At 43.4% G+C, this 26021-nt stretch overlaps 1 long non-coding RNA gene across 1 annotated transcript; it reads right to left on the bottom strand.

The window, feature by feature from the left end:
* Positions 1–24842: 24842 nt before the first annotated feature.
* On the bottom strand, positions 24843–25346 carry LOC125289758. The gene is made up of 4 exons (XR_007192694.1): positions 25335–25346; positions 25174–25254; positions 25020–25088; positions 24843–24923 (listed from the first exon to the last, which is right to left on the bottom strand). It is a non-coding gene; the product is annotated as an uncharacterized LOC125289758 (long non-coding RNA).
* Between the last annotated feature and the right edge of the window lie 675 nt (positions 25347–26021).

Raw genomic sequence — 26021 nt, 5'->3', positions numbered from 1 at the left:
GATAGTAGTCTAGTAGTTGTAGGCTGTTGCTTACAACATGCTTTGATGATACAAGCCTAACACCCCAGGATAGTGCATATAATTACATAGAGTTGTGATAATTGAGTTTGAGTAATCCAGGGATAGCAATAGCGCCAATGTAGCAATATGAGGTGCTATGGAAACCAGGAAGTAATTAAAATACTGTAGCTAACAGCAAGAGAAGTGGTGAGCAGCACATTATTAGAAAGGATTCCAAGGAACAGCAGAGCTACACGCTGGTGTACCTGTGCTCCCATGGTCAGCTAGGGAAGGCTTTAATATGCTGGCACTCTCAACACAGAAGAAGGCGAAAAAACTCCCAAACACTTTAAAGGAGAAAAAATCCTTCCTTGCCCTCTTAGCAATGAGCGACAGAGCAACAGCTCCTGTGTATCAGCTGCCTTATGGCCAAAGCCGGCGTTGAGGTGGGGGTAAAAGCCAAAACTGACCTCAACTCCGCATCTCTCACACACACTGGGACTCCATATTTGCGCATGTCTGGATCAGAATGATACCAGATTGTTGCGGCACAGAATCTGTCCGAATGACAGTTCATTAAAGGTTAGCATCATGAACACCGCAGCGCAATGCATTTAATACTAATGCATATTAAACTGTTCTTATCACAAATCAAACGCCGAGATAAGACTCTTTAAACAGGCAAAGTGGTAGCAGTCAGCAAAATGTGGCAGCCTTAGCTGTAGAACGCAGCTGGGTTGTTAGCCGTTTGTTATGTAGGTCTACTACTTATCTTTAATGAGCTAGAAACTCGTCACAGCAATTGAGACTTTAAAGCTATTATTGAAATCGTGTAGCAGGAAATAGCCTACAAGCTAAGCTAGAACCCACTGCATAGCCCCTGGTGACACACACACACTGACTAGCAGGAGTAGGCTAGTCAGTAGCCTACTAAAAAAACAGTAGGCTAGGTAATTTTAGCTATATAATTACCCTTGGCAAACGGCAGCAGTTTGTAGCCTATACCAACTTCATGTGTAGGCTAGCCTTTAGCCATCTGCAATGAGGGAAAGCTAGTTGCTTGCTAAAACAAACGAAGTGGCAAGGGATGCAACGTGTTAGAAGTTACAAGCTGGGGCCCACGCAAATCACGGAATACAGGCACATTGGCTACTGAAACAAATTTGAATGACAAACAACTTAGGATAGACAACACGTTGCTTAACATGATTCCAAGCAAACTTTACCAAAGAACCACGAAGGACTGGAAACCTGATTTATCAGAAATGTCACGTCTATATAACATACAATGTTCAGGTGTGATTCACGGGATATTTAGCCTACACTGACTTCAGTTCACCCTATGCCTCCAGACAACCAGTAGGCTAGTGGCTACTCCGTGAGCCTGTAACTATTAACACAGCCAATGCGACCGAAAAGTCGTTAGCTAAAAACAGGCAAATAGCAAACAAGTGCCTTCATCTAGTAAGCTATACATGTTTGTGACATGTATCTCAACATTCAGCATGAACGAGTGGGCTTTACAAACAGCTCTAATACAAAGCAACAAGATAAGAACTACCTCCCTCCAGTAGTTTCCCACGCAACCTAGACCATGAAAGTCTGTAACAGATAGTGGGCAGCAAGTTCTGCTTGACACAAGACACGGTAGTCATTGCGAGCGGAGTAACACCGATGCTGCAACTTCGGCAGGTAGACTGCGAATAAATAACCTGACTGATTGAAGAAGGAGGCGTGGCAAATTCTGTCACACTCCTCCCGAACTTCCGTTTGTAAAAACGCCATTTAGAACATGAATCAAACTTAAGAAAGGACCAAAATGGCTACAACAGGGACCTTGAATTTCCCCTGGGGATCAATAAAGTATCTATCTATCTAAAAACACACTGCACTGTTCAAAAACAACACTACACTGTTTAAAAACACACTGCACTGTTCAAAAACAACACTGAACTGTTTAAAAACACATTGCACTGTATAAAAACACCCTGAACTGTTCAATAATAATAATAATATAATAATAATAAGCTTTATTTGTATAGCACCTTTCATACACAGAATGCAGCTTAAAGTGCTTTACATTTGAAGCATGTAACACAATAATAGTCAGTCAGTCATTATCAATCACTTTTCTTTGCTGTTTATGATCTACTCAGCAACATATCAAAAATATAGAAAATTACGTCAGAAGACTGGCAGCCTTAACCCTCTTACCCCCCACAAGCACGCCATATGGCAACTGTGGCAAGGAAAAACTCCCATATTCCAGGAAGAAACCTTGAGCAGAACCTGACTTAATAGGGGGAGCTCATCTGCTTCTGGCTGGCTGCGCCCTCCAATAGCAGCAGATGTAGAATAATCTGAAAAAGTAGTCTACGGGATAAGATGAGTTAACTAAAAGCTTTCCTGTACAGGTATGTTTTCAGATCTTTTTTAAAAATATTTACTGAACTCGCCTGCTTGATGTACAGAGGCAGGGTGTTCCATAGTTTGGGGGCATAATGGATAAAAGCAGCTTCTCCACTTTGTTTGTGGAGCACTTTGGGTACGATTAAAAGATTAGAATTGGATGATCTAAGTTGATAAGATATTAAAAGCTCAGAGATATATGAAGGTGCTATGCCATTCAGAGCTTTGTAAGTAATTAACATAACCTTAAAATCAATTCTATAGGAAATAGGGAGCCAGTGCAGTTCAGCCAACACAGGGGTGATGTGTTCTCTCTTCTTAGTCTTAGTTAAAAGTCTAGCCGCAGAGTTCTGTATGAGTGCCAATTTATTTAGATGTTTTTAGGGAAGACCAGTGAAAAGTGCATTGCAGTAGTCTAACCTGCTAGTGATAAAGGCGTGAATTAGTTTTTCTGCATCTTGTTGAGTTAAAAAGGGCCGCACTTTGGCAATGTTTCTCAAGTGGAAATAGGCTGTCTGAGTAACTTTACTGATATGGGGCTTAAAACTTAACTCTGCATCTAAGATGACACCGAGGCTTGTTACTTTTGGTTTGACCTGGTGTGCCAAGTTCCCCAGATTACTAAGAATAATATCTCGCTTTAGTTTTGGTCCAACCAGAAGTACCTCTGTTATCATTTAGTTTCAAAAAGTTTTTGCTCATCCACTGATTAATGGAAGTTAGGCATGCAGTGAGGGAGCAAAGGCCATCTGGGTTAGTTGGCTCCACAGAAATATACAATTGGGTATCATCTGCGTAGCTGTGGAAGTTTACATTATGCTGACATATGACGCTTCCCAATGAAAGCATATATAGAGAAAATAGCAGGGGACCAAGGCAGCTCCCCTGGGCCACACCAAAAGGCAAGTCATGTTTTTCAGATACATGATCTCCTAGACTGATATAAAAATCTCTGCCAGTAATGTAGGTTTGAAACCAGTTTAGAGCATTATCAGAGAGACCCACCCACTTCAAGTAAGGCGGTGAATTAGGATGCTATGATCAATGGTGTCAAATGCCGCACTCAAATCCAGAAGAATAAGGATTGAGACTTTGTTTGAGTCAGTAGCTAGTCTGAGATCATTGACTATTTTTACTAGAGCCGTTTCTGTGCTGTGATTTGATCTAAAACCTGATTGGAATTTTTCAAGGATACTGTTTTCGTTGAGGAAGGTATTTAACTGATTACAAACAACTTTTTCAAGTACTTTGCTCAAAAACGATAGATTTGATATAGGCCTGTAGTTGCTCAGATTGGTATGGTCAAGATTTGACTTTTTAAGTAAAGGTTTCACAACAGCGGTTTGACCAAGGTGAGAGGTACTATAGTGTTGAATAGCAACACTCCTCTGTTTAAAAACACACTGCACTGTTCAAAAACAACACTCCTCTGTTTAAAAACACACTGCACTGTTCAAAAATAACACTCCTCTGTTTAAAAACACACTGCACTGTATAAAAACACCCTGAACTGTTCAATAGCAACACTCCTCTGTTTAAAAACACACTGCACTGTTCAAAAACAACACTCCTCTGTTTAAAAACACACTGCACTGTATAAAAACAACACTCCTCTGTTTAAAAACACACTGCACTGTTTAAAAACAACACTCTTCAGTGTCAAGCTGTTAGATTGACACCACTGTGCCACCTCATCAACCTGATCCAAGTAGAGCTATTCATTGTTGTTACTAATCAGGCCCAAAATCACTGTCATCTGCAAACTTGATGATGGAGGTATGACTACTGTTGGCTTTGCAGTCATGTGTGTAGATGTTGTACAGCAGTGGACTCAAAACACAGCCTTGGGGAGCACCAGTGCTGATGGTTAATGAGTCAGATGTCAGACCCCCCACTCTAACCACTTGTGAACGGTTGGTGAGGAAGTCAAATATCCAGTGACACAGGGTGGTGTTTAGTCCTAAGGCCTTCATCTTTGTGACCAAGGTGAGAGGTACTATCGTGTTGAATGCTGAACTAAAGTCAATGAACAGCATCCTCACATAATTCCCATTCCCCTCCTCCAGGTGAGTTAAGGTGGTGTGCATAAGGTTTGAGATGGCATCCTCTGTAGACCTGTTGGCTCTGTAAGCAAATTGGAGGGGGTCGAAGGAGGCAGGGAGGGATGAGCAGATAATGTTTTTCACAAGCTTCTCAAAACACTTCATCACTATAGACGTCAGGGCTACTGGGCGGTAGTCATTCAGACATGATGGACTTTTGTTTTTCGGTACTGGAACAATAACAGACTGCTTGAGGCAAGTAGGAACTGTCTCTTGAGCCAATGATGTGTTAAAGATATAAGTGAACACAGGAGCTAACTGAGCAGCACAGGATTTCAAAACCCTGTTAGAAATTCCATCCGGTCCAGCAGCTTTTCTACAATTAACCCTCCTAAAGGCATTGCTCACATCGACCTCAGAGACACAGAAAGGTGCATCCTCATTTGCTTCACATGTTGCAGCTAATGCAAGATAGTCTGTGTTTTTCATGTCAAAGCGAGCATAAAAAGCATTAAGTTCATCAGGAGGGCTTTACTCACATTCATCATAGGAGGGGACTTTCTTTTCAAAGCCAGTGATGGTTCGGAGTCCTTTCCACACTCGTGCTGGATCACCCTCCAAGAAATCAGCTTCAACTTTGTCTCTATAGCGCCGCTTAGCATCTTTAATAGCACTACGTAAACTATAAGATGCTGCTTTGTAATCAGTCATATCCCCTGAAATAAGCCCAGCATTATAAGTCATGGTGCGTGTCTTTAATGCCGTTCTCACTTCTCTATCCACCCATGGCTTCTGGTTAGGGAAGCTTCGGATCTTTACAGTTGGGATGATGGAATCAGTTAGCATATTGATGTAACTCAATGATACTTCCGTAAACTCATTGATGTCCGCAGAGTTCGTCTTGAACATCTCCCAGTCAACGTTGCTAAGGGCGTCCTGTAGCCTGGCTTCCGATTGGTTAGTCCAGCGCTTGACCTTCGTCACTGTGGGGTCCGTCCGACTTCTCTGTTTGTACATAGGCAGTAGGAAAACAGCGGCATGATCTGATTTTCCGAAAGCTGGTAGAGACTTCGCTTTGTAACTGTTCTTGAACTGTGTGTAGCAGTGATCCAGTGTGTTGTCACCACGTGTAGGGAAGTGAATGTGTTGAATAAATTCAGGCATGGACCGGTTCAGATGTACTTGATTGAAATCACCGGCCACAATAAGTGCAGCTTCAGGGTGTGTGTGTTGTTGTCTATTTAACACTTCTTGCAATTCTGAAACAGCAGCATCTGTGTTGGCTTGTGGAGGAATGTAGACAGCGTTGAATATTACCGAAGTAAACTCACGGGGCAGGTAGAAGGGTCGACAGACGATCGCTAGATGTTCTTGATGAGGCGAGCAGGACTTTGAGAGAACGGTGACATTTCTAGGATAACACCACTTGCTGTTCGTCATGATGCAAACACCGCCACCTTTTGATTTTCCAGATTCCTCAGTCCTGTCAGAGCGAGCAGCAGAGAAAAGCTCCACCGGAGTGATGGCACAGTCCGGTACAAGTTCAGTTAGCCATGTCTCAGTAAAGCATAGAATGTTACAGTCCCTGATGTCTCTATGAAACTGTATCCTCGCTCTTAGTTCATCCATCTTGTTCACAAGAGACTGGACATTGGCTAGGAGAATGCTAGGCAGTGGAGGCCTATGAGCTCTATGCCTCAATCTGTTACGGGCCCCGGGATAGATAGATAGATAGATAGATAGATACTTTATTGATCCCCAAGGGAAAATTCAAGCTAGTGAATTTAATGCTCATCCACAGAGATGCAGCCTGTGGCTTTGTATACCTCTTCATGAATGATGTCGGACAAAGGCTTTATAGCTTCTTTGATGGTGGTACTGTCCTCTGCACTTGATGCCATGGATTTCAGAATCATCTTCTGCAGTGGGATAATCATTGAAACTAAGGGGGGTGTTTCTGTGCTCATGAGGGTGGTTACATTCTTCAGAGATTTGAGAATATTAATGAGGCCCTCTGCCAGTTTTGTTTCACTGGCAGTTACAGACATCCCAACCTGCAAAGTCATTTCAGGGAGGTATCACGAAGCCCCCATAATAATAATAATAATTAATAAATAAATAAATAATGTAATGTCTAGTCAGTACACCAATGTAGATTTTGGTAGTTTCGTCTTTTCATGTACATGAATTGACACTAGTTAAACTCACTTTTCATGTACATGAATTGACACTAGTTAAACTCACTTCAACATGTTTTTTGCTATCATTTAACCCGCCATGGGCAATGCTAAAGTCACTGTTACAAACAGTGCAGCGTGCAAGACTAGGCCTGTCATTATTTTTTACTCTTATGATTATGAGACAAGGGTACACTTTGAAAATGGGTCTTACATTTTTCTTTTTTGGGGGCATTGACTCTGCCATGACGCTCCTGTTCCTAGATACACTGAACTGATTAAGTTCGGGAGAAAAGAGATAAAAAGCCCGCCTACACTGAAAACTGATTGGTTTATTTAGCGAAACAGGCCAATCAGGATGCTCTCTGTCTTGGATGCGCTCAGGCACACACGCACAACCCCTCTCTCTCCCCCCTGTCGTGTGCGCGCTACACTCAGATGCACACGCGATTTCAAGTCTCGGTCTGGCATGTGAGCTCTTGATCTAGATTGCGGGAGATTTGATCTAATTTGCGGGCGTCAGGGAGCCGCTATCAATATGCGGGAGACTCCCGGAACTTCCGGGAGACTTGGGACGTCTGCAGTTAACAGGGCAATGTCCTTGACTTTCTTTTTCAAATCCTTGTCCATCACTTTGACCAAATTGAACTGATAAGCGTTACATGTCAGAACATTCTCTAGCACAAGGGCAGAAATAGGTGGTGTTCCATAGCATTGATCAGCGATGAGCGAAAACATGAAAGTGAGTGAGTGGTATTTACACCCACTTGATCGATTTGTTTGCTAACCTAAAGAAGACATCGAGCATCGTAGAGAGGGTAAAAGGAATTGGACTGACAGTCGTGAGAGAGCCTTTGCCGTCGCTTCTCTATCGTCATTGCGTGGGCATTCTACCTTTGGTTTAGTGAGGACTGTTCAACCAAAGTGGGGATCTCTGTACAGACCACCATCAACAAAAAGAGCTGGGGATTTGCAATGGAGACTGTTGAGGTATTTTGGATGTTGATTCTTTTATTTCGGTTTTAAACCCAAATGTAAGTCATGAATGTCCTTTTTGTTTGGAGAGACAGACTGTTTGTCATGCTTACCCAAATTGTTTTAGACTGACACCTTTATTTAAGTTGCAAAGCTGGAGTGTTTTGGGGAATTTCTCCCCATTCAGACCTTTACTGGGCTTTAAATATGCACAAATAGAATGTTGCAATAGGAATTGTTGGTGTTACTGTTCATCTACTTAACACATATGGAAGGTGTTCATCTACTCAACACATATGGAAGGTGTTCATCTACTCAACACATATGGAAGGTGTTAGTGTCCATCTACTCAACAAATATGGAAGTTGTTACTGCTCATCTACTCAACACATATGGAAGGTGTTCATCTACTCAACACATATGGAAGGTGTCACTGCTCATCTACTCAACACATATGAAAGGTGTTCATCTACTCAACACATATGGAAGATGTTACTGTTCATCTACTTAACACATATGGAAGGTGTTCATCTACTCAACACATATGGAAGGTGTTAGTGTCCATCTACTTAACACATATGGAAGGTGTTCATCTACTCAACACATATGGAAGGTGTCACTGCTCATCTACTCAACACATATGGAAGGTGTTCATCTACTCAACACATATGGAAGGTGTTCATCTACTCAACACATATGGAAGGTGTTACTGCTCATCTACTCAACACATATGGAAGGTGTTCATCTACTCAACACATATGGAAGGTGTTACTGCTCATCTACTCAACACATATGGAAGTTGTTACTGCTCATCTACTCAACACATATGGAAGGTGTTCATCTACTCAACACATATGGAAGTTGTTACTGCTCATCTACTCAACACATATTGAAGGTGTTACTGCTCATCTACTCAACACATATGGAAGGTGTTCATCTACTCAACACATATGGAAGTTGTTACTGCTCATCTACTCAACACATATTGAAGGTGTTACTGCTCATCTACTCAACACATGGAAGTTGTTACTGCTCATCTACTCAACACATATGGAAGTTGTTACTACTCATCTACTCAACACATATGGAAGGTGTTAATCTACTCAACACATATGGAAGTTGTTACTGCTCATCTACTCAACACATATGGAAGGTGTTCATCTACTCAACACATATGGAAGTTGTTACTGCTCATCTACTCAACACATATGGAAGGTGTTCATCTACTCAACACATATGGAAGGTGTTACTGCTCATCTACTCAACACATATGGAAGTTGTTACTGCTCATCTACTCAACACATATGGAAGGTGTTCATCTACTCAACACATATGGAAGTTGTTACTGCTCATTTACTCAACACATATTGAAGGTGTTACTGCTCATCTACTCAACACATATGGAAGGTGTTCATCTACTCAACACATATGGAAGGTGTTCATCTACTCAACACATATGGAAGGTGTTAGTGTCCATCTACTTAACACATATGGAAGGTGTTACTGCTCATCTACTCAACACATATGGAAGGTGTTAGTGTCCATCTACTTAACACATATGGAAGGTGTTACTGCTCATCTACTTAACACATATGGAAGGTGTTACTGCTCATCTACTCAACACATATGGAAGGTGTTAGTGTCTCTTTCTCTCATTGTCTTCCTCTATCCCTCTCTTCCTCTGTCCTTTTCTCCTGTTACTCAATCCTTCTCTTTCTCTCTTGATGTGTGTGTGTGGTGCTCGTCTATGTGTGTGGTGCTTATTTTGTGTGTGTCTGTGTGCGTGGTGCTTGTCTGTGTGTGTGTGTGGTGCTTGTCTCTGTGTGTGTGGTGCTCGTCTATGTCTGTGTGTGTGTGTGGTGCTCGTCTATGTGTGTGGTGCTTATTTATGTGTGTCTGTGTGCGTGGTGCTTGTCTCTGTATGTGTGTCTGTGTGTGTGCGTGGTGCTTGTCTGTGTGTGTGTGCATGGTGCTTGTGTGTGTGGTGCTTGTTTATGTGTGAGTGTGTGTGATGCTTGTTTATGTGTGTGTGGTGCTACTTTATGTGTGTGAGTGTGTGTGTGTGAGAGTGTGTGTGGTGCTTCTTTGTGTGTGTGTGTGAATGTGTGAGTGTGTTTGAGTGAGTGTGTGTCTGTGTGAGTGTGTGTTTGAGTGTGTGTGTGTTTGATTGTGTGTGTGTGTGTGTGTGTGCGTGCTGATGTTAGGAGCTCCAGTGTTTTTCTCAGTGTGGCGTCGGCTGTGTCACTGACCCTGATGATTCCAGCTCAACGCCACTTAATATCATTTCCCCATGTGTGTGTGTGTGTGTGTGCTGGATGCCACTCCTACTAATATCATTTCCCCATGTGTGTGTGTGTGTGTGTGCTGGATGCCACTCCTACTAATATCATTTCCCCATGTGTGTGTGTGTGTGTGTGTGTGTTGATGCCACTCCTACTAATATCATTTCCCCATGTGTGTGTGTGTGTGTGTGTTCGATGCCACTCCTACTAATATCATTTCCCCACGAGCAGTGTGTGTGAGCAGTGTGTGTGTGTGAGAGCTGTGTGTGTTTGCAAGCATTGCTGTGGCTAGCACAATTAATGTCTGTCGTTAAGCTTACTCTGCACTATGAGTGAGAGTGTGTGAGAAAAAGTGGAGTGTGTGTGTGTGAGGAGTGTGTGTGTGTGAGCAGTGTGTGTGAGCAGTGTGTGTGTGTGTGTGAGCAGTGTGTGTGTGTGTGAGTGTGTGTGTGTGAGCAGTGTGTGTGTGTGTGAGGAGTGTGTGTGAGCAGTGTGTGTGTGTGTGAGAGGAGTGTGGGCGATGCATGCTTGTGTGTATGTGTGTAAGGCATTGGTGTGGGTGTGTAAGCCATTGGTATGTGTATAAGGTGCATTGTGTGTGTGTGTGTAAGGCATTGGTATTTGTATAAGGTGTATTGTGTGTGTGTGTGTGTGTAAGGGATTGGTATGTGTATAAGGTGTATTGTGTGTGTGTGTGTTTGATGACTGGTAGAGTATTTGTCTCTGTGACAAATACTCAACTCAGAGGGACATGGATCAGCAAGATCTCATCAATAGATTGGACATACACACACACACACACACACACACACAGACATACACACACACATACAGACATACATACACACACACACACACAGACACACACACACACATAAACAGACACACACAGACATAAACACACCTTGCAAACACACACACACACCGTACACACACACAGACACAGATCATTCACATTGAGCCCCTCTCCTTGCACACACACACACACACACAATCAGGTTAAATCCTCATCAATGGATTAGACTAATTAAACACACACACACACATTCAGAGCTGCACCAATAGCTTCACTAATGAAAGTGGCCATGAGCAATAAGAGTGGGCAGCACAAAGACTATTATCTCAGACATCCTCTACTTTTAAACACACACACACACACATACGCACACACACACACACACACTTACACAGACACACATGCACATGCACACACACACACACACATATGAGCACACGCGCACACATAGGGCTCTATCTTGCACTTTAACGCAATTGACTTCGCGCAAATCGCTTTGTGGGCGGATCTTGGGCGCTGTTTCTATTTTACCGGTGGGAAATTGACTGTTGCGCCCGATGCAAATCTAAAATGGGGTGGTCTGTAGCAGCTACATTATTCAGGGGTGTGGTTTGGGCGTAACGTGCAATAAACCAATCAGAGCGTCATTTTTACATTCCCTTTGCATTTTTCAGTAGCCATAGGTGTGTAGATTTGAACAAAATCTGGTTTGGTTCTTAACGGGAGCATTTACTGCCTGAAATATCCGTTTTTGTTTACCACGCTCGTCGAGTTATAGTGCTGGCCTGATGGGTCGCCTATTTACACCGTTTCAACGGCACATGAACGGTTAGACTGAGAATTCTCGTCATGAAATTAAAATTCCACTGGAGCTCCAAGCGGTTGTGTACACGCAGCCTTACAACGCGGTAATAGGGGGAATTCCGATATAGATGAGAGGAGCAAAGTGCGTTGCGCAACACAGGCGCCCAAGCAAGCGCTCCTGCAGGTATAAGCTATGGCTGTACCTTACCAACAGGCAACTCAACAACGAGAAACACTTTCCAAGTTGACCTAACTTTCCAACTCTGCACAGTATCCCATTAACTGCATGACAGTAGGCTATTTACAATATTTATTTTATGTAAAGTAGAGTTTGTAAACACGTTATCATCAACTTGCACGCACAACTTTTGTTTGAGCAGGAGAGAGAATAACAATGAATGGACGCAGCAACTACATAAATTGTAGCCATACTTGCTGCTTTCTTTTACTGTCTATGGTTGCTGGTTAACAGCACATAATAAGCTTATTTAAGCGAATTCACAAACTCAAGACTTCAAGGCCATCATGAACAGTGTTGGGGAGTAACGGAATACATGTACCGGCGTTACGTATTCAGAATACAAATTATGAGTAACTGTATTCCGATACAGTTACAAGTTAAATAGTTGGTATTTAGAATACAGTTACATTGTTGAAATCAATGGATTACATGACGATACTTCTCTGTTTCATAAGTTTGTTCACTCTCTAAATAAATTAAAGCGACTCCATTTCCCAGAAGCTCCTGAAAGCAATCTATGATGAAATTGTTTAAATGTTTAAATCCAAGCCCCGCCGTCTTGTACTAGCCTCAAAACGCAGCCAGCGCACATTATGGACGCGTCATCGGAGACTCTGAAATGACTGTTTGCACAGCAAATTAGGAGTAAAGTAAGTGGAGGTAACTCTTGTTCCTCACTGATCGTGGTTCCTGATGTCTGTTCAAAGGATATTTTCCCAAGTATTAATAGCTCAGGCTACTTCGGCCAATCGGTTACGTTTGCTAAGCAATAGGCCTAAGCAAAGCCTAGTTCAGACTTACAATAAACCCAATATCTAAAGTAGGCACTGCATTCTACGTTTTTTATTCTAACTTAAAATAGCTTTATGGATTATCATTTTTTCTAATTAGATCTACATTTACGTTTTAAAATTAATTATATGGTGCAGCCTCTGAAGAATTATTCTTGCGAGTAGGCCTAGCATATTTTAACGTGCGGTTTTTGATTGTCATTATTATGCGATCACGTTCATTTTGAGAGCACTGATATACAGTAGCCCATGTTTACATTTACAGGTAATTTGTGTTCCACCTGTCATATGCGCCCCTCACTTGTACTGGGTTGATGCCACCGAAAAAATCTCACAGGCACACCATAATTATAATTTCTGGCTCTTGGCGGCTTTAAAGTAGGCTAGCCTATTTATTTTGTTTGTTTTAATTAGCCTAGTTGCCTGCTGTAGTTTTAGTGGTCACCTTGCTATTTTAAAGTTGTATCAGGTAGCTTAGTTGACTTTACATTCTCCTATGTGGGCCTAACACTTCAGCCATTTGGAATAGAAGAACACACCAGAATAGGCCTGTTTAGTAGGCCTAAACAGGATTTGATGGCTGCATTCCTACACTTATAAAATGCAATTCGATGCGGAAGTAATCTAAGTATTCAGAATACGTTACTCAGATTGAGTAACGTAACAGAATACGTTACAGATTACATTTTTGGGCATGTATTCTGTATTCTGTAATGGAATACGTTTTGAAAGTAACCCTCCCAACACTGATCATGGATATAAAACGTTTTTTTAAAACAACGATAGGATGGAGGGAACATAGCAAAGTTTGGAGTTATTTCAGATGGGCTACAACAAGGTAGGCAAAGTTGTGGTGCTTGTCAAAACCTTAGCGCAGCTGGAATAATGCTTATAGGCTGATGTTAAAGCGCACACAATGTTTAAAGCCATACACAACGGTAAATTGGAACAAAACTAAAGGTAACTTTATAGGGCTATATAAAGTATAAAGTCCAAATTAATAGGTTGTAATTAGGCGTTGTTGTTGTAAAGATGTTGATTGTAGATGTACTATGTAGGCTACTAAATTTTTAGTTGACCAATGCACGAACAAAACCGGGAAACGGACAAATATTATCAAGGCTTTGAATGTTTCCGTCTGTGCACGGGGGTGTCTGTAGATTGGTGTGCAACGCATTCATTCCTGCAGGCTGTGGCCATGCATGCGCCCTTAAAATAGCATCTGAATTTGCGCCACTGACTTTAGATCTGTGGCGGAATTGTTTTCTGAAACTGCAAAATATCAACAGGGACCGTTTGCGCCGGAACACGCCCCCTCTTTTCGCTGAAAAATTCCAATATGCGTTGACTGCAAAATAGGAAAGACAAAAGCGCGAGTATACAAAGTCAATTGCGTGTACACACACACACATACGCGCACACACACACATGAGCACACACACACACTTACACCCATACACACACTCACACATACGCGCACACACACACATGTACACACACACACACATGAGCGTGCACATACACATACGTGCACACACACACACATATGAGCACACACATACACATACGCTCACACACACACACACTTACACCCACACACACACACATATGAGCACACACACACACGTACACACACACACACACACACTTACACTCACACCCACACACATATGAGCACACACACACACACACACATAGAGTGGGCAGCACAAAGACTATTATCTCAGACATCCTCTACTTTTAAACACCCACACATACACACGCGCACACACAAACATGCACACACACACACACACTTACACCCACACTCACATATGAGCACATACACACACACATAGAGTGGGCAGCACAAAGACTCTTATCTCAGACATCCTCTACTTTTAAACACACACACACACAAACATGTACACACACACACACACAAACATGTATACACTAACACACACACAAACATGTATACACACACACTAACACACACAAACATGTATACACTAACACACACACACACAAACATGTATCACACACACACACACACACACACACAAACATGTATACACACACTAACACACACACAAACATGTATACATACACTAACACACACACACACAAACATGTATACACACACTAACACACACACACACACTAAAAACACGCACACTAACACACACACACAAACATGTATACACACACTAACACACACACACACACTAAAACACGCACACTAACACACACACACTCACACACACACACACCAAATGCCCTTTCCTCTTTATCACCCTCGGGCCTCATCACAGAGTCTACTGCCCTCGTCATCATTCAACCTGTGGACAGAGTTCTGAGTGTGTGTGTGTGTGGACAGAGTTCTGAGTGTGTGTGTGTGTGGACAGAGTTCTGAGTGTGTGTGTATGTGTGTGGACAGAGTTCTGAATGTGTGTGTGGACAAAGTTCTGTGTGTGTGTGTGTGTGTGTGGACAGAGTTCTGTGTGTGTGTGTGTGTGTGTATGTGTGTGTGGACAAAGTTCTGAGTGTGTGTGTGTGTGGACAGAGTTCTGAGTGTGTGTGTGTGTGTAGACAGAGTTCTGAGTGTGTGTGTGTGTGTGGACAGAGTTCTGTGTGTGTGTGTGTGTGTGTGGACAGAGTTCTGAGTGTGTGTGTGTGTGTGTGTGTGTGTAGACAGAGTTCTGTGTGTGTGTGTGTGTGTGTGAACAGAGTTCTGACTTCTATTTGTGTGTGTGTGTGTGAGTGAATGTGTGTGTGTATGAGTGTGTGAGTATGTGTGTGTAAGTGAATGGATGTGTGCGTGCTTGAAAGATTTCCCTGCTATATAATGCTGCTGTCAATAATGTCAGCTTTCATTTGATTAACGTCTTACATTGTTGCCATGGAGTGCTCTGATGTCACGGCTGCCATGGAGACACACCCTGGCCCTTGACATTGTCACACACACACACACACACACACACACCCACACACAGGAGACCCGTTGAATCGTTGGTTATTGAATCATTGTCCAAACGGGACCTGATAATTGTGTATGTGTGTGTGTGTGTGTATGTGTGTGTCTGTATGTGTGTGTGATAATTGTGCAAAGTGGCGGTGGAGCACAGAGCGCTATGAGGTGCCGCTAAGGAGGAACACTCACACTGTTATAGTTAGCTAGCATAGGAGGCCGCTAAGGAGGAACACTCACACTGCTATAGTTAGCTAGCATTAAGCAATCCCAAGCAATCACTCACTCATACTGCTATAGTTAGCTAGCATCAGAAAATGTCTAATAAGGGGAGAACCGCCACTCTCGGGAAACTTCCGGTTTCTGAACTGGTTGCAGTTCATTTTCTGGTTCCACATGAGGGCGCTCACGAATAAGTGCAGAATTAATGGAGGCCTACGGAGCTGTACCCCTCAAATCCACTTTTCTCGGGATATAATTTTTTGACCAGAAATTTGAATGTTGCATGTGAAAGAGGAGACAGAGAAAATACACACCGCTGAGTATTATATTTTGTAAGTCACTTATTTGTTCTAAAAAGCCTTTCAAATGCGTCAATGACATCATTCATTAGCAGAATGCTAGTGTGTTGTGGGCAACAACGACCCAACCTGTAAGAAATCAAAAGGACGTAAGTACTCGTTCATTCAACTTTTGACCTATAATCCATAGTGAGCGACAACCAGGTGAAAGAGACAAATTTAGCCGTCTAGCTCCATAGACCCCCATTGTTTTTGCACTTATTCGTGATCGCCCCTAGCGGAACTGCAACAGATTGCAGGTACAATGGAGTTAATAGGGAGTGATCCGGGTCTCCGTTAACGGGCTCTGCTAGCATTAAGCAATCACTCTCATGCTGCTATAGTTAGCTAGCATTTAGCAATCACAAGCAATCACTCACTCATACTGCTATAGTTAGCTACCATTAAGCAAACACAAGCAATCACTTACTCATCCTGCTCTAGTTAGCTAGCATAGGAGGAACACTCACACTGCTATAGTTAGCTAGCATAGGAGGCCGCTTAGGAGGAACACTCACGCTGCTATAGTTAGCTAGCATAGGAGGAACACTCACACTGCTATAGTTAGCAAGCATTAAGCAATCACAAGCAATCACTCACTCATACTGCTATAGTTAGCTAGCATAGTAGGAACACTCACACTGCTATAGTTAGCTAGCATTAAGCAATCACAAGCAATCACTCTCATACTGTTATAGTTAGCTAGCATTAAGCAATCGCATGCAATCACTCACGCTGCTATAGTTAGCTAGCATTAAGCAATCGCATGCAATCACTCACGCTGCTATAGTTAGCTAGCATTAAGCAATCACATGCAATCACTCACGCTGCTATAGTTAGCTAGCATAGGAGGAACACTCACACTGCTATAGTTAGCAAGCATTAAGCAATCACAAGCAATCACTCACTCATACTGTTATAGTTAGCTAGCATTAAGCAATCGCATGCAATCACTCACGCTGCTATAGTTAGCTAGCATTAAGCAATCACATGCAATCACTCATGCTGCTATAGTTAGCTAGCATTAAGCAATCGCTCACTCACGCTGCTATAGTTAGCTAGCATTAAGCAATCACATGCACTCACGCTGCTATAGTTAGCTAGCATTAAGCAATCACATGCAATCATTCACGCTGCTATAGTTAGCTAGCATTAAGCACGTGCTAGCAGCATTGTATACAGTCTACGGCTGGCACGCGGTTTTGGTAACCTTTGTAACCTTGCCTGCTGCGGCCAGTGACTCGTGGACTTGTGTCCACCCTCATGTGTGTGTGTCCACCCTGTGTGTGTGTGTGTGTGTGTGTCCACCCTCATGTGTGTGTGTGTTTGTGTGTGTGTGTCCACCCTCATGGCCTGTGTCCTCCCTCATGTGTGTGTGTCCACCCGTTGCGTTTTTTGCAGTGTCCTCAACCTTTTCAGAGCGGTCAAGTGTTTATTGTTGCTAGGTTACCAAAACCAGAATGTTGCTTAATGTTAACTAACTAGCTGACTGAAATGGCAGCAGGGGTAATTTGGCATTGCACTAGAGTAGTAGTAGAGTCATCCCTCTAGGCTTTGTCATTTGTGTTCGGTTTGCAGTAGTCGTTTAGTATTATTTCGTCACGTAGGACTTGGCTGATTTCGTTTTCCTCTGCCATTGTTGACAGTGTAAGTTTGTCCCCAAGCCTGTTTCTTCTTCATCAACCAATCAGGATCTGAGAAATTAAACTCCTTCCATTTCAATCAATGCATATTCAACCACATGACCTACTGTAGCGATGCATGACGTCCACTTCACTGGACACATGGTTATTCGTAATTTAACCCTCTAGGCGCCACGGTCGAGTTTACTCGACAAGATCCGGCACTGAATAAAACGGCCGATTTTGTCAAATAGGGCGTCATATTTCGTTCGACCTCCACTCCACTAGATGGCAGACATGACATACGTCATCCTCAAGTCCGAATAACATCATGCTTTAAACAAAACCTTCGAGCTACAGCGCATTGAATCAGTGCGTGCAATACCGGAGCTAGTGTGCGTGTGAGCCATTTTATCAGAGCGATATTGTCAACGTCAGCAAGTATTTGCATTAGATTATCGTCTAATGGCATCAAAAAAGTTTACCCGAAATGAAGTGTTGGGTCTTCTATTCGCGGAGCCTGATTCTGAACGGGAATATCTGCCTTCTGAAAATGACGGTGATTTGTTTAGTGACCAGGCTTCAGAAGCGTCCCTGCCTTGCAATGGTGCAGCTGGACAAAGTGAGAGTTTAGCCTACACCAAGCACAAATGTTGAATCCTTTGCCCAATGTCAGTGGTGGGAATAATGTTTCACAGGGTCGGAGTGTTTATAGGGAAGTTAGCAGGGTGTTAGTGGTGTGGCGAACGAGGCTGGAGGTATTGTACATGTAGCGCTAGCTTCTCTATCTTCTGACCGTGTGCCTCTCCGCAATCGCGGCGACAGTAACGTGGTGGAGCCTTTGTCTAATGCCACTGGGTATGTTAGACGAGGTCGAAGTGCTCATATGACAGTTAGGGGGGAACTTAGAGGCAGTGTGGGGAGTCGCAATGAGAATGACAGTAGGCCCTAGTCCGAAGGGCGCAAATTCTCTTCCACTGGCGCTACGAGGCAGATCTGGCCATGCTGCTCGCAGCAGGAGCAGAGGTGGTGACACGGGGCAGGAGAGCCATTAGGCCATCAGGCATAGTCTATCACAAGATGATGGGAATGCCGGCCCTGTATGGATAGGGAGTCATTATCTCTACAGCAAAAGGCCTGCTACATAAATTCTTTTTTTTGTCAGCCATTTATTAGTAATGATTTACACTGTTTATTTACTATCTATTTCCCTGACATTTAGTACAATATGTGTTCTTTTTTGTGTGTTCATGTCCTTGTGATGTGTGTGTCTGTCAGCTAAGAAAAAAGCATCAACAAAATCAACAAAAAGAAAAAAAATACTAACATTGTCTCTTGTCTTGTCTCGTCATCTCACTCCTGATCTGTGCCTTGCCATGGCAAGTGAGCTTTTGAACTAAACAGGTCTTGTCTACTTGTGTTTGTGTGTCATCTGAATAATATATATGTGCCCCATACATGGAATCAGAGTGCCTACTGTATGTAGTAAATGGGAAATCTCTACAGCAAAAGGCCAGCCAACCGCTACATGCATTTGGTTTGTTTCTGCCATTTATTAGTAATGATTTACAGTTTGTTTACTACTTACTATTTACCTGAGCATTCAGTATTGTGCAATATAGCATACAGAAGGTGAGGAATATTTTGGGGGGAAAGAAGTGGTGCATTTTATCATTCAAACATGCAACTTTTCATGAAAATTCTATAATCCAAGATGGCCGCCACCATATGATGTCATAATATGCAAATTAGATATGTACATTTAATCACTACATAAACTTTTGTCTCTTATCACTTTTAAGATATAGCCTTTTGAAATGAAGATGTCAAAATCGAACGTTTCAAAAAAAAAAAAAACTCTGGCGCCTAAAGGGTTAAGCCACCGTGGCCTACTGGTTAGCGCTTCGGACTTGTGACCGGAGGGTTGCCGGTTCGAATCCCGACCAGTAGGCATGGCTGAAGTGCCCTTGAGCAAGGCACCTAACCCCACACTGCTCCCCGAGCACCGCTGTTGTTGCAGGCAGCTCACTGCGCCGGGATTAGTGTGTGCTTCTGTTCACTGTGTGCTGAGTGTGTTTCACTAATTCACGGATTGGGATAAATGCAGAGACCAAATTTCCCTCACAGGATCAAAAGAGTATATATTCTTATACTATAATTATATTAATAATATATTAATAATTATACTTATACTTATTTAATACTTAATTGAAATGAAATGTTCAAAACTAAAAGAATCATATTGTTCCTTAGATATTCCTGCATATCATCATATTTTTACCTATAGGGCTCTCCTGGTATAAAATAAGGATTCACAGGATATTCCAGCAATGGTCAACAGGTGTGACTATCTGTCGGCCATCTTGGATTCAGAGGAGGTTCACTTGTAGTTACAACAACTGACCACTGAATAAACCTCAATGGAGGGGGGCGGCAGAGAGCATTCTAACGGCTGATATGCAATTCCACCTTAGAAACTGTTGCATTCCGGAGAAAACGACTTCTAAACAGCTGTCCACCGTAGTGACCTCTCTGCGCCAGTGTTAAATTCCTATAGAGGCAGATTTCTATTTTAAAGGCCAGTTATTTCATGGATCCAGGATACTATGCATCCTGATAAAGTTCCCTTGGCCTTTGGAATTAAAATAGCCCCACATCACATACCCTTCACCATACCTAGAGATTGGCATGGTTTTATTTCAGTTAGCCTAGTAGCTGGTTTGATTTGCATGGAGAGATGATCTTAGAAGTACCCCATGCCACCCATGAGATATGTTGAAGGGTATAGTAATGATGTGGGGCTATTTTAATTTCAAAGGCCAAGGGAACTTTATCAGGATGCAGAATGTGTGTGTGTGTGAGGGTGTGTTGTGTGAGAGTGTGTGTGAGGGTGTGTGTGTGAGTGTGTCTGTGTGTGTGTCTGTGTGTGAGTGTGTGTGTGTCTGTATGTGAGTGTGTGTGTGTCTGTGTGTGAGTGTGTGTGTGTGTGTGTGTGTGTGAGTGTGTGTCTGTGTGTGAGTGTGTGTGTCTGTGTGTGAGTGTCTGTGTGTGTGTGTCTGTGTGTGTGTCTGTGTGTGTGTGTGTGTGTGTGTGTGTGAGTGTGTGTGTGAGTGTGTGTGTTGGTGGTGCAGGAGTGTATGCAGTGCTGTTCACTTCTGATCCAGTTGGCCAATATGCACTATACACAGACAGACAGAAGCACAAGCATGCAGGCCCAGAAACACACACACACACTCACATATAAATACATGCATGCCGACCCAGAAAACACACACACACACACATATAAATACATGCACGCCGACCCAGAAAACACACACACACACACATATAAATACATGCATGCCGACCCAGAAAAAACACACACACAAATACATGCATGCAGGCCCAGAAACACACACACACACACACACAGAACATGCATGCAGGCCCAGAAAAACACACACACAGAAACACATGCATGCAGGCCGTAGAGAAACACACACATACACTCACAGACACATTCACACACAGAAACACATGCATGCAGGCCTAGAGAAACACACACAAATGCACAGTCATTTTCAAATTTGTACACCTACACAGACACACAATGTGAGACTTGATGTTTGCATGCACACGCCTCTACGTGTTCATGTTCCCACATCAAACACTCACACACTCACACACATATACACACACACACACATATTCACACATATTCACACACACACATACTCACACATATTCACACACACACACACTCACTCACCACACATCTTCACAGATACACACACACACACACACACACACACACTCTGAGTTGAGTTCCAACTCACTCCACACACACACACACACACACACACACCTCTCCCTCTCTATTGTTACTAACTGTGTGTGTGTGCATTTGTGTGTGTGTGTGTGTGTGTGTGTGAGTGAGTGAGAGTGTGAGTGTGTCTGTATGTGTGTGTGTGTGTAAGTGTGCATTGTATGCTTCTGTGTCTCTGAATGCTTAAATGTCTAAAAATGTGTGTGTGTGTGTGGCAAGGCATTCCTGCACAGAATGGTCTTTAGGCTGGTCAGCTGAGAGGTGGCATTACACACACACACACACACACACACACACACTCAAACACACACACACTCAAACACACACACACTTCCCTGCATCTGACTACACCAAAAGGGGCCGGATGGCTAGGTTCACATTCTAACCTCATACACACACACACACACACACACTCACACACACATTCATCGATTCAGCTGTTCCTCCATAAAACCTGACTTCCTCTGGCACACACGTTATCTTTACACTGAGACGGCTCCTGCACCACCAACACACACACACAATTACACACGCACACACACACACACACACACACACACCAACTCACACACTCACGCACACACACCAACTCACACACACATACACAATAACACACACACATACACACCAACTCACACACACACACCAACTCTCACACACACGCGCACACACCAACTCACACACACACACACACACACTCACTCTCTCACACACACACACCAACTCACACACACTCACACACCAACTCAGACACACACACACTCACTCACACACACACACACACACACCAACTCACACACACACCAACTCAGACACACACACACTCACACACACACACACACACACACACACACACACACCAACTCACACTCACACACCAACTCAGACACACACACACTCACTCACACACACACACACCAACTCATACAAATACTCTCACACACACACACATACACACACAGGTTCAGGGTGTTCAAGAATCAAACTTTAGCGATCATACATGATAATAAGATGTCGACGAGCAGCGACATACAGGGCCAGATGTACGTACATTTGTGAACGTAGCGTTATCAGCGTCATGGATAAACCGCAGATTGCGAACGCTGCCAGACCCAAGTTTCCGTCGTATTTATCAATTGTTCAATCCTTAGTGTAAACTGCGCCTTTCTCTGCCTTTTTCCGCCCATAAACGCAATTTACGAACGTCCACAACTGAATGGCAGCGCCAACAGTGGGTCCCAGTTAAAAATTGACACTTCATTCAATGCATCAAGGTGATTCACGAGCTGGGTGAAATGTAAGTACAACTGCAGCCGCTTGGGGCAGCATAGTCTGCTGTGGCATGTTCCACGGTCGAACTGACGGGCGCAATCGACAGCAAGGGCTGTGATTGGCCGAAGTTTTCAGCGCTTTCTCTGTGTTTTAGCAGCCCCTGCAACATGCTAGTCCACTGTAGCCTAAGCCTTGTACATAATGTTTAACATAGTTTTGGATTCAGTGGCAAGATTTCTTGATTGTACAGTGCCTGTCTCTCAGTAATGTTTTAAAATGAGAGCTTCGTCAGCTGGCAGTAGGCTACTTTGTCAGTAGTCATGAGAAGTTTGCTTGCTAACAGAACATAAATATGCTGCCCAGAAACCTTGTGAATAGTTCTGATTTTTTTTTACTACACAAACGAGGTTGAAAAATAGCCTTTGCCTACAGCATCTCCTTAACAGTAATGTTAACAAAATGACAGCATTCATATGACAAAGGAAAACGAATTTGGTCACTCAAGACTGTGCCACAGCAACCAGTGTAGGCTACATTCCTACCCAATAGGCTACTCGAAGCAGATAGCGTTGTCTGACGGTCGAGTGGGTTAATGCACGTATATCCAGAACAGGTCTGCAACTTTCAGGCAGTTCTGAGTTCGAATCTAGGCAGGAGCAGAGCCATATAAAGGCCTATTGTTATCATTTTTTGCAAGGTGTTGCTCCTGGCAATACTTGTTTATAAGACGTTTGGTGATTAATTGATAGCTGTTTTTTGGGACACGTTAAACGTTCTTTATAATGAGCGCATACGGGGAGTAAAACGACTGTTACGCGCTGTTACAACTGTAGGCTACAATGATTGCAATACAAAAATATGCGCAATCAATTAGGGACTGTTCGTTATTTATTTAATTAAGGGGCTACCGGAGGAGTTTTGGGAGCGTTAGTCAAAAAAGACGTGACCCTCCCTCGCCAGTGTGACGTGGCAAGGAAATTTGGAGTCGACTACGCCACCTAGGGGGTTACACCCTAGGACCAGTTATACTATATTCCCTATAATACCCACAAGGCAACACAGATTCGTACACTCTTAGGCCAGAGACAAGAGTTAAGTTAACATGATTTATTGATACATACACAGATTCAACCATAAAAGCAATGCATCAGGTGTAAATACAGGAGACGCCTGGGTCAGATCTACTGGATGGTTAATGATGGCAACCCCACTGTTACCAGAGCTTAACCTGTGACCCGTAATCAAAGGGAGTGGAGCAGGGCAGGGGGGCTTACCACAGCGAAAGCAGGATTTCCAAAAAGGGGAAAAGGAGGGACCCAGAAGACACGCACCACACGTGAAGGATAATGGCACTGCAATTACACTGCAATTCAGAATAAAGCACCCGTTGTACACAGCAGAGAAAAGTGAGGGGGGAACTCCGCCACCTGAAGGTTGGCCTGCCGCCTGTGGGAAACCCACCACACCTGTCCGGAAGAGAGAGAGAAAGCGAGAGAGAGGAGGAACAGAGACACAAGAGTTGGTAAAAGGCTTGACAGTAATTATATGGCAATCATTCATTCACCAATAGCCCATTTATCAAACTAGGCTACTTATCTCAGGCAGGGGGAGGGGAGGCAGTCAGGCTGTCCACCAGGGCCCAGAGGTTGATCCTGACAGTGAAGCCGCCCTGGTCACAGTAATTTAAGTTACAGTACGCATACACAAACATACACACACACACACCTCAAAGATACCAATAGGCCAACAGTTAGAAAAAGTGTGCGAGTCAAGCATAGGGAGAAACAGTACAGCACTGCATAACCGCATGCACCAAATCAAAGAAAACAACAAACAAAATAAACAAACAAAAAAAGACAACACACCAGGAATAGCCGGCGATAGGGCCAAATCAAAGAAAAACAACACAGAATAAACATGCAACTCAAGCAAAGGGACGGGACAACACACCGTATAGCCGCCAAATCAAAGAAAAACAACAACCAGACGTAGGCATGCAGGTAGAGCTATAGAGAGGGCAGTACACCACCGCGTAGCCCCTTACGCGTTGTAAACTACAAATAGTCCCCAACCAAACTAGGGCGCCGTTCAATCCCGACCGCATGAAAGCCGCCATCCACAAATCCACAGCACAACAGAACAGCAGCCTTTCCAAGGCGTGGAGGCACTTGGCTGTAATCCACTTCCCACACGACTGTAAACGTGAACCACATTCCAATTAGAATTAAAGTTAGCAACAATTTAAAAGACTAACAATATTAAGGCTAACATTTGTAATGCATCTACATACCAAGTGGCGATGAATCCCCTCTCTGGGACCGCAGGTCATGAATTGAGCTTATGAGAGGCTTGGCTACGGCTAGCCGCAATCCGAGAACAGATAGTTTAGTAGTGGACAGATGCAATTTTAAAATACAGGGCGTAAATTAATTACACTAACCTACCTCCAGCTGATTCCCACCGAGCACCCAGCGCCAGAGCTCGCTACAACAGCCTTGGCAGTGAATATGGACCACTCAAGCTGACTAGAAGACGGGAGAGGGAAGTATTACATTCATGAAAGGCACAATGACCTACGACAGGGCTGAACGCCAAAATAGCTTACCTTAATTAAAACACACTTTCGGAGAAGTGGCTACACAAGCCAACTTGCCACCGCGACGCCACCGAAAGTAACGACGGGCACCCCGAAGCAAAACAAAGACAGGAGAAAGTATCTCCCTGTGATATCCGCTAAGCTAAATATCCAAATGAGAGTCCGCCCTGCAATTAGGGTGATGGTAGCTCCACCAATCGCGCCCAGAGGAAATGGCACAGAAACTATTGTGGAGGTGTAAACCAATCTGCCACACCAGCAAGATTTTTTCTATGACCCTCCAAAGTGATTGAGAAAAACGCATGACCCTCCCCAGTCCCAACAATTTATTGATGCCTTAGGCTACTGGGTCAATTTGGGAGCTTGCATGCTACGACTCCTTCCTTGAAATGCCTTGAAAAGGCTGTCGTTTGCACAATTTCACAAATAATCACCGGACCTAAACAAACCTGTCAACTTTTCCGGGTTTATCGCGTGCATTTTAACTTTTTTCCTCGCTGTCTTAGGAGGAGCTGCAGGGCCGTCACAGTGGGGATGCGAGGCCCCCAGCGAACTTGACAGATGCAAGGCCCTTTTCACTTACGTGCATGAAATCATGCGATAGCTTACTTTACATAGCCAAGGCTACCATCGGTGTATTTTAATAGTAGCCTAGTCTAATAAGCTACACCAGCTTGCCTTTAAGAGGGGAAATTC

This window comes from Alosa alosa, chromosome 24 (genome assembly GCF_017589495.1).
Source record: "Alosa alosa isolate M-15738 ecotype Scorff River chromosome 24, AALO_Geno_1.1, whole genome shotgun sequence".
Classification (NCBI taxonomy): domain Eukaryota; kingdom Metazoa; phylum Chordata; class Actinopteri; order Clupeiformes; family Clupeidae; genus Alosa; species Alosa alosa.
This window is presented reverse-complemented; position numbering and strand designations above follow the sequence as displayed.